Below are 10,277 nucleotides of genomic sequence, written 5' to 3'. Positions count from 1 at the left end.
CCCGCGTCCCCTGCATCGGCAGGCGGACTCTCAACCACTGCGCCACCAGGGAAGCCCTAGAAACTTTAATTTTCACTGACGCCTTCTGTCTGTCCTGTCCAACCAGTTGCCAAGCGTTGCACTGTGTTGTCAGTTGGTATGCTTTGGGCTGCAAGGAATACAAAAGCCAGAAAAACATGGTGTAGCAGTCTGGGTCCGATCAGAGGATAGAAACGGGATATTCAATATGGAAAATTATTAACTATGACAAAAGAGAAACTATAAGATATAATGGAACTCTATATGGTACCCTAGGGCTGGTACCAAGGGAGGACAAGCTTGGAAGGGGTTTAGATCTCATTGGAGAAGGTGTGGTTCAGCTCACTGAATAGCAGAGAAGTTCCCTAGTATAGCCAGGCTGGTCTGTGGTCGCATTAGGTCACCCTCTGGCATGCAGGTAGGGGGGCAGGCAGTCAGCAGCCAGTGGTGTGGATGTCCTGGAAATAGCAGGAAACTCTCTTCTCTTGAGATTTCCCTCCAGAGCGTGTTCTACGCTCAGAAAGCCTAACATCATGCTCATTGTAAAGAGAACTACTTACAAGAATCCCTTTGTTCATAAAATAGCACATATTGAAGGCTGCACTTGGAGCTGAGAGGCAATAAATTATTAACTAACACACACGGCTTAAGCAAATTTCGTTATCACGTCATAAAGTGAATGATCAGATACTGGCCAGTTCTAGGCTTTTGGTGAAGTGGCAGCAACGTCACCAATGAGCCTGATGTTTTCCGTGTTTCTCCCACTGTGTCGGCCATATCTTCCCTTGGAGTTACAAGGGGCTGTAGCAGCTACAAGTGCCTTATACAGACAGTACTGCTTCCAGGAAAAAAAAAAAAAGTGGGGTTTGGGGGGAGAGGATTTCCTCTGCAGCACATATTGGAGAGAAAAATATTTTGCAGAAAAATCTCAGGAGACTTCCCATCAATTTCCACGGTCAGGATTGGGGCATATGCGCTCCCTCCGTTGTAAGAAAGGCTGTGTTGCAAGGGTCTCACATCTTTAGCCTCTTTAGTGGGAGGTGGGCTTTGCCAGCAAACAAGGGCATGGGCAATGCCTGCGGGAAGGCAGCCCACCACATCCATCTCTATTCCCATGCCCCCACTGTTCCCACCGCCGCTGTTCCAGGTGGTCACTGGGCACCTAAGTGCCCTGCAGAGTCACAGGACCTGAGTTCTACTTTTGGCCGGGTGTTAACCAAGTGGGAACTGGGTGTTCCTGGGGAAGGGCAAAAGCCTTTCCACTGTCTCTTTTGTCACCTTAATTCTGGTGTTTTTATTAAAGTGGCTTTCAGTCCATCCTGCAGCTAGATGGATTTTCCTGAGGTATAACTGTGAACTAACTCTCCCTCTCTCTCTCTCATGTTCCAAATCTTTCAATGAGAAGGAAGTTTATGAGTTAAAATCTTGGACTTTCATACTAGATCATATCATTCACATTGAAGCTCTTACTAATTGCATGACCTCAGGGAAGGTATTTAATTTTATACCTGAATTTCTCATGTTTTAAGCGTGGATAGGATTCCTATGCTCAGAGGATTCTATAAACAGTAAACCATGAAATACAGGAATGGTTTTTGACACAGTGACTTTTTAATACGTAGTATTTTATCAGCCATTATTGTTCCTCACTTTATATCCAATTAAATCTAAATTTCTTAGGTCCCCATTTAAGATCCTGTAGGAGCTGACCCCAAAACAATTTTTCCAAACTTATATTAAAATTGACTATCTCCCCTACTAAATCGTAAACTACTTGAGGGAAGGATCACATTCTATAAGCCCAGGATTTAGTGCAATCTTTGGCCAGAGTTGTTTCTCTGTGTTCCCATGTGGTTTTCATTCAAGCATTCCTTGGCCTGCAGATATCTCACTCCTCCATCCTCATAAGGCCGTCTTCTCTGTGTGTGTCTCGGTGTCTCTACACCATTTCTTACAAGGGCACCAGTCATATTGGACTGAGCCCACCCTCCTGTAGTACGAGCTAACAAAAATTACCCTGCAACAACCGTATTTTCAAATAAGGTCACATTCCAAGGTAGTAGGGGTTAGGACTTCAACATATCTTTTTAGGGGACATAATACAACCCATAACACGGGGTCTTGAGCTACATCTCCAAGTCTCTGTTTTCTCAAAGGTTTGCTGCAAAATTTAAATGAAATACAGGAGAGTTATGCCCTCTACCATTTGACTTTAGAGTATCTAATATGCAACTTACATTCAAGTTTTCCCAGTTATCCTCAAGTGTCCCTTACACCTTCCTTTTTAGGGATCTGGGCTCCAGTTAAGGGTCATGCATCACATTTTGTTGTCTTGCCTCTTTATTTTCCTTTAATTTAAGACAGTGGTGAGACAAGAGGGAAGGGGGCAGGGCACAACCATTAAAAGAATGACACAACCCTTGAGGATACAACAAAAACTGGTTAGAACCAATTATGTCCAAGATGGCAGAAGATCTGACTTCCAGTAGACCTTGAGCCTCATTATACACTCACTGTAATACACTAGCATATGCCAAAGGACACACCCACAGGCGCCATGACAATTCCTAGGCTGACCGTAATAGGCCAAAAAGTGGGTGGTAGTCCAATTCCTGGAAATCCCCACCCCTTCCCCCAAAATAGTTGGATTAATCCTCCCACTTGTTAGCCTATGAAATTACCCAGCCCATAAAAACTAACCACCTTCACACCCCCCGGGCCACTCTCACCTTCTGAGACGACTGCATTCTGTCTATGGGATGTGTATCTCTCTAAATAAACTCGCTTTCACTTTGCTATGGCTCCCTCTTGAATTCTTTCCTGATTGGAGCCAAGGACCCTCACTTGGCAGCCCATCCCAGGAACTCTCCAGAGACCTGGGAATTCTCTCACTCACCCTTTTGCAACAGTGGTTCTCATACCATCATGTGTATTAGAATCTCCTACAAAGCTTATTGAAACAATTTTCTGGGGCCCATCTCCAAAGATTTTGAGTCAACAGGTTGGAGTGAGGCCCATGAATTGGCATTTCTAACAAGCTGGCAGGTGATGCCAAAGCTGCTGGTCCAAGCACCACACTTTTGATAACTACTGATCTAGAACAAGGGTTGGCAAATTTTTTCTGTAGAGGCCAGATGGTAAAATACTTTAGACTCTGTTGCAACCAGTCAATTCTGCCATTGTAGGCAAAAGCAGCCATAGGAATACATAAGTGGATGCCGCTGCATTCCGGTAAAACTTTATTTATAAAACAGCTACCTGGTCAGATCTGACCTCAGTCTGTTGTTTACTCTTGCTGTTTTTTTTGGGGGGTGGGTGGGTGGAGGAGGGAAGGGGGGAAGTCTTTCAGAGCACTGACATTTTTGAATTGTCCAGTTCAGTTTTCCTGTAGAATGTTTCACAATCTGGATTTGATAGTTTTATTTTTATTAGATTTAGGTTAAACATCTTGGCAATAACACCACATAAGTGATATTGTGTACTACAGGGGGAAATTGTGAAAGACTTTGAAATGGACCAAAAAAATTATTGGGTAACTTCAGTGGGAAAGCTAGATGCTGCCTAATGCAACTTTGTGCATTAGCTGATTCTATGGGGTTTTGAGCCTTTCATTATCATTGAGCTATTTTACAACTCTCTAAATTGTGGAATACTGATGGTAATGTCTAGCATTCTTGTCTTTAGAAATGCAAATTTTGTTCCTTTGACATCCATTTGACCTATGAGCATTGACTAATCTTCCATCTATTAGGCAATTTAACTTCAGCATTCCTGACTGCCTGTGTATGTGTTGGATCGTCTTTGGATTCTCTTTTGAACCAGTTGGAACATGTTAGTGGTCTGACATTAAGGAGTTAAGTATTATCTTTGACACATGTTCATTTTACACCTGCATCTGAGTCATGATTATACTCTTAAATATTATCCTTTAGCAGTATTTTTCATTGCATCATTTTAGGAAGCAGAAAATGTTAGTTTTTCCAAATCTTGGTGATATGAACTTTAATTTCTTGATAAAGGTGGTTCTACCAGACCTTTCCATTGTAAAGATATACTTTTCTTTATTAGGGAAATATCCTTTGAGACAAAGTGAATATTCCGATTTGCAATTATTTTTCACCTGATGGTTTTAGTTTCCACTGAAGATCTTTGCCTGTATCAATTATAACACTGGAGTTGCAAAATATGAACCCTTTCATGATGCCCACAGTTGGTTATCTGAGCACGCCCTTTGAGCCACCACACCAACTTTCCTTTCTTGGGCCATATTCCTCTTTGGCAATATAGCATCGTGGCCAAGCCACACGCTCTGGGACTGTCTAGCTTGAGCTTAAACCCTGGCTTCTCCGCTTACTAGCCGTGTGACTTGCAAGCTTTTTAATCTCTCTGTGCCTCAGTTTCCTTATCTGTAAAATGGGTGCTATAAAGATACATCTCTCATAGGATTCTGTTAAGATTAACTGAGCTAAATCAAAGCACCACAACCGTAGTTGGCACATAATTACCTGCTCAATAAATGTTAGCTATTATTGTATGCGTTTGAATTCCTGCTTTGCCACATCAAAGTGGCTTTGGGTAAGTTACTTAACATCTTTGTGCCTTCGTTCCTCATTTATAACGGTTCCTGGATTCATGCATGTTAAGTGCTAACACAGTGTCTGGTATGCAGTAAGCATTAAAAAGGATGAGCGGTTACTATCATGATTATTCTGTATAATAATCAGATTTCTGTGTAAGGTAAACTTTTTGAGCTCATGTCTTTTCGGATTTACCTTCTTATTTTCATTGTGCCTAGCTCAGTCACATAGTATGGGTTTAATAAAATATTTGAATAGAGGGATTAATAAAGCTTTGCTGAGTGGCACTCTCTTGATAGTTACATTTTTGCCTCCTTTATATTTCAAGTTCCTATATGGGGGCCGCCCTTCCTTATTGTAAGAAGCCTACGCTTGGGAAATAACATTGTCACACAAGGTTGTGAGAAGCTCTGCTGGGCAATGGCTGGAAAGCCCCGTGTGGGGCTCCGCGACCTACTTCCGTAGGGCAAGAAAAGTGGGTTCCCATTCATCAAGGATCCGAAATAACAGGGCTGTGCGGTGGCATTTACGGCACCTTAAGTCTAAGCCTTATTTTCCCCTCCCTAACGGTCGAGGGTGGGAAACGGTGACTCCAAGCTGGGAAGCACCCACATCGCGACCCAGAGTGCGCGCTGGGAGAAACTGAGGCGGTGGCCGGGTCCGCGCCGTGGCAGCATCCGGGACGCAGGCCTCGAGCCCGCACCTGCGCCCGCGAGGCCACCGCGCCGCTTCCTGCCCGGCGCGTGCAACGCTCACGTGACCGGGCCTGGGCGGAGCCCGGCGGGCGGGGATCACCTGAACAAGCGAGTCATGTGAGCTGGGCGGGGGAGGGGGCGGTGCCGCCCGGCGGTCACGTGACCGGTTCCGGGGCAGCAGCTGAGTCCAGACAAGCCGCGCGCCTCTCGGGCTCCTGCTCCGCTCCAGCTCCTCGCGCTCCTCTCCGCCTCCCAGCCGCGCAGCCGGGGCCCGGCGCGATGGGGGCCGCTGCCGGCCGGAGCGCCCACCTGGGGCCCGCGCCTGCCGGCCGCCCGCCGCGCTCCGTGCTCCTGCTGCAACTGCTGCTACTGGTCTGGGCCCCGGGGGCCGCGGGGACTCAGGGCGCCGAGTTCCCCGAGCTGTGCAGGTGGGTGGCCCGCCTGGGTGCAGGCTTCTGTCGCGGTGCCCCAGCGCGCGGCGGGCGGGGTGGGGGCCAGGGGCGCTCGGGGGAGGGGCCGAGGCCCCCGAGTCGCCTCTTGGTCCGGGCTTGGGTCAGCCGGTCCCCGAGGGAAAGTTGCCCGCGTGGTGCCGGATGATAAGAGACTAGGGGTCATGGGCGCGGGCGGGGGGCGCGGGGGCTCCGGCGGCCCGGCGCTGGCTGGGGTCCGTCGCCGGACCACTTGTGGCTGTCACTAAGTCCGGGGCGGCTTTGTGTGCGAGCGGCCGGCCGCCGCCACCCGCCTGGGTGACACACTGCGGCCACCTCACGCCCAGCGCTTGCCCTCTCAGCGGTGTGCCTGCGAAAGTTGGAGGACGCAGGAACTACCGCTCTGCTTTGTTCCCACTCCACGTTTTCCTCAAAGTTCCACCAGCGGGGCTTTAGAGGGGGCCATTAGTGTGGAAAGACTCACCCCACCGATGGCCGTGCATTTGGGGGTTTTGGTTTCACTTGCTGATTGCTTTCCTCCATGTGGGTTTTCCATTTTTTCTTTAAAGTAGCCTTTCTGCAGAAGGTGACTTTGGGGTTTTTTTTTTGGATTGGGGGAATGGAGGGTGGTCCTCCAGTATTGGCTTTCAAGACTTCACCCTTCACTTCTCCGAGCCTAACTTCCTGTCTAGTTGTTCACATGATGTCATTGTCTCCGGGTGGATTATTCTAGTGGAGTCTTTTGCTCTGGGAACCATGATTGTATAATCGCACGTCCCAGTGAGGGCTGTTAGTGTCCTGCCATGGCCGGGAGTCCTGGGGCTGGGGAACTGCCAACGCTGAGAATTTTCTAACCAACTTTCTCTGGACTGTTTAGGATGATGGAAAGTACAACTTTTATTTATTTTTTAAACTTTGGTTAAAAAAAAAGGTTGGAAAGTTCTGAAAGATTAGTGAACAGTCAACAGTTATCCCTGGTGTTAGCAAGTTACTTTGCAGAATGAAGTGAGGTTTAGCCCACTTTGAGCTGAATTTTGAGTTTGTGGTGGCGTTTATGGGGTTCATATTCTTCCCTGGCATCAGAGATAGTCCTATTACCCCTGAATTCAGAACTTGGAGAAATTATTACTCTGAGGAGAGTGAGGCTGAGCTCACAATTGAAACGGAAAGGCCCGTATTCTTTCTTTTCCCTGTTTTGGAAAGGGGTAGTGGGGCGGGAGGGAGAGTTTACAGCACATAAGTTAGTAGGCCAGTTAGCCGCCCTAAGATAGTAGTTACTCACGGAAGCCCCCGTTACAGAGAAAAGGGCCCTAGCTGACACAAGGTCAAGCTGCAACTGACCTTTAAAGGAGGAAGTTTTGGAATAATGGCTGCTGTGACCGAACGCATCTGTGAGAAGTTAGCTCAGCTGGGCTAGTGGTGTTGAAGTCTTGGTGTTGTTAGCAAATTGGAATTGATTTCTTAATAGTTGAGGTTAAAGTTGGCCTCGAGGGCAGACCCCTACTCTGCGGCTGCTGTGGGGGCCCTCACTTCTGCGTTAGGGTGGTATTGTCCCAGCGCCGGGAACCTGGTTTATGATCCTCATCTCTAGGTGGACTTCGGCCTCTTGGTCCAGTAGGAAATGGCCGTTGTATCTTGAAATGCTTCGCCTCATGGTCACACATGGGCATAACTTAGGAGATGCTCCATGGTGTTCTGAGGGGATATGCGTTTAGCATGTGCCCTCTGTGGTCTTAGGAGAGCTTTCACGTTGGTTTAGGTTCTTTCTGCCAGCCTTCCTCAGGACCGCAGCCCCAGGCAGGTCACAGCTGGGCTTGTGCACATTTCTTTCCCATTACTGCTCTGTGGTTTTTCCTTGAGACTTCCCCAGAGCTGTGTTTAAAAATCTACACTTCAAACCCCCTATCTGCAAAGTGAATTCTATTTCTTCCTGTTTCAGATGGATTCCTTGGCTTAAATACTTATTAAGACTTGTTTTTTTTTTTGTTTTTTTTTTTTACCCTTGGGGAGGGGGTTTAAAAAAATTGGTTTTCTTGAGTGAGGTAACACTGGCTAAAAGTTCCTTAACTCTAGCACATATTTGAATGGGAACATGGGCTGAACATCTTTTTAAATGCGGTTTGAGAAATTCTACCAAGTAGTACCAAAGCCAGATGTTTTCAGCTGCCTTTTATTCCACCCCTGGGCGTCCACTTGTAAATAACTCCCCAGGTCTCACTGTGAGTGTGAAAAGCAGACTTCTGCTGTTACTGTTTGTGCAGCTTGTCGGTGGTAGCAGTCCCCATAGACACCGGGTCACGTTCCAAATGTTTGTAAATTGGTTGGTTGTAACGAGAAACATGTTTTTCCGTGGAAAACTCTCCTGTTCCTGGTGGTTTGCTGCCTGGCGCGGTTTCCAGATCCCCTCAGGCGCAGGTTTGGGGTGCCCAGATGCCACCCAGCATCAGCTAGAGCCCTTGGCAGGCAGTTCTCGTGTCACTGGAAAATGGAGTTGGATTTCCGGGAAAACAACCTCTCCTCCCAAGCCCAGCTCTCTAGAACCTGAGAGGGTACTTTTCACCTGCAGTCCCTTAGGACCAACACGAGGGAGGTCTGGGCCTGCTTCAGGGTTGCCTGAAGGGCACCCGTGTGGCTCTGACCCCTCCTGGGGTGAGGGTGGTGGTCAGGGTGCTGTCCCATCGCAGTTCGTTAATGGCGGGGATGAAGGCGACACCAAAGCAACTGACTAAGCAGCAGCTTTCATATCTTTGTGTCTGTGGAGAGAGCTGGGCAGTGAAAAGCAGGCACGACAAAGGCAAGTTTCCCAAAGTGTATCTGCTCTCTCGGCACTTTTAGCGCTTGTTCGTTGGAGAGCCTCAGTTGTGTGTTTTTTAAGCTTCACAAGGATTGACGCACCAGGTGAGTCCTATGCTGTGGAAAAAGTCGGTGATTGTTATCACTCACCTATTTCTCGGGAGGTGGTGTGTAGTAGAAAGAAAGCACTTGAATCAAGAGGCCAGTGTGACTGCCCGTGGGACTGGCACGCATGGAGGGCCTGGGGCCCGAAGGAGTGCTGTGCTGGTGAGGGATGTCCAAAGGTCGCTGGGGCAGGACCCACGAGAACAAGAGGTGAGGGGGGCAGAGGGCATGGCAGAGGGCAGCCATGCAGAGTCACGAAAGTGACCGAAGGCCCTCCACTTGTCCACAGCTTTACTCTTTACTGTGTGAGATAGATACATTTTGTAAAAGGCCATCTTACATATGTAATTGGTTAGTTTCCACCCTTTATTTTGGTGTTAACAACTTCTTAATGAGTGCGGTTCTAACAGTTTGTACTAGTTATAAAGTAACGCTTTGGGCTGGCTTGATTTAGGTAGTTAAGTACCTTAAAATTTATTCAGAACAAGTTTTCCCCCAATTGTTTGGGTTTAAATGCTGGAAAGTTTTTGTTACATTGAGGACAAGAGAATAATGAAGCCAGCTGGGAGTTGAGGTTGGTTTAGTTGATGTTTCTAAGGAGATATTTTTTTTCCCTATGATTTTTCTGAAGGAATAGTGCTTATATGCCTAATTTAGGCCACATGTTGAACCTGGACCACATCCATTTGTGTATGTTTCTTGCAGCAATAAGTGTGTGTAGCCCAAGATTGTTAATTAGGGGTATGTTAGACCACATGCTTTAATTCTTAGAACAGCGTCCTGACAGATTCCCAGGAAATGAATTCCTGATTGGGCTTCATGTCTTTTATCATTGTTTCACGGAGGGATTTTTAAAAGATGGAGTTGAGTAAAATAATTAGATGTCTCATCTTTATTTTGATCTTGGCATATAAAACTGTATTGTGCTGGGCAGAGAGAATTCATGAGGGTCGAAGAACTGGGACTGATGGTGGAAAGTAGCTTGTTCCTTTGCAGATACTGTTCTTTTTCTCCTTTTTCTTTTCTCTTTCCTTTTTATTGTCCCAGCCACGAGCCCTCTTGGTAGTGCCCCCACTGGTCATGGAGGTGGAGGTAGCTGAGATCCGGTATACCTGTGGGTCCTTTGTATCTTCCTTATAGCTGGCTCATGACCAGTGAAGGGACAGAGGCCTGAATTTATGCTAATGGTGTCTCCTCCCCTTTAATCCTGGCAAGGTGACACGGGATTCGTTTATTCTCCAAGTATTCCTTAGGCATTTCTTAGGCAGAGGGGAAAACTGGGAAGGGCCAGAGCTGGAGTGGAGACACCACCAACTGAACAGCTCCAGAAGACTGCTGGCTATGACTGCTCCCCCCAGGGAGGCAGCAACAAACGTCCTTCTCCCTTTATTTTTGCTAATTTTATTTTATTTATTAAAAAAATTTTGGGGGGGGCAGTTTTATTTATTTATTTATTTTTGGCTGCGTTGGGTCTGTGTTGCTGTGCACTGGCTTTCTCTAGATTCGGGGAGCGGGGGCTGCTCTTTGTTGCGGTGCGCAGGCTTCTCATTGTGGTGGCTTCTCTTGTTGTGGAGCACGGGCTCTAGGCGCGGGCTTCAGTAGTTGCGGCACGCGGGCTCAGTAGTTGTGGCTCGCGGGCTCTAGAGCGCAGGCTCAGTCGT

This window comes from Lipotes vexillifer, unplaced genomic scaffold (assembly GCF_000442215.2).
Source record: "Lipotes vexillifer unplaced genomic scaffold, Lipotes_vexillifer_v1.1 scaffold1055, whole genome shotgun sequence".
Classification (NCBI taxonomy): Eukaryota; Metazoa; Chordata; class Mammalia; order Artiodactyla; family Lipotidae; genus Lipotes; species Lipotes vexillifer.
The sequence above is the reverse complement of the archived record's forward strand: the minus strand, read 5'-3'. Positions refer to the sequence as shown.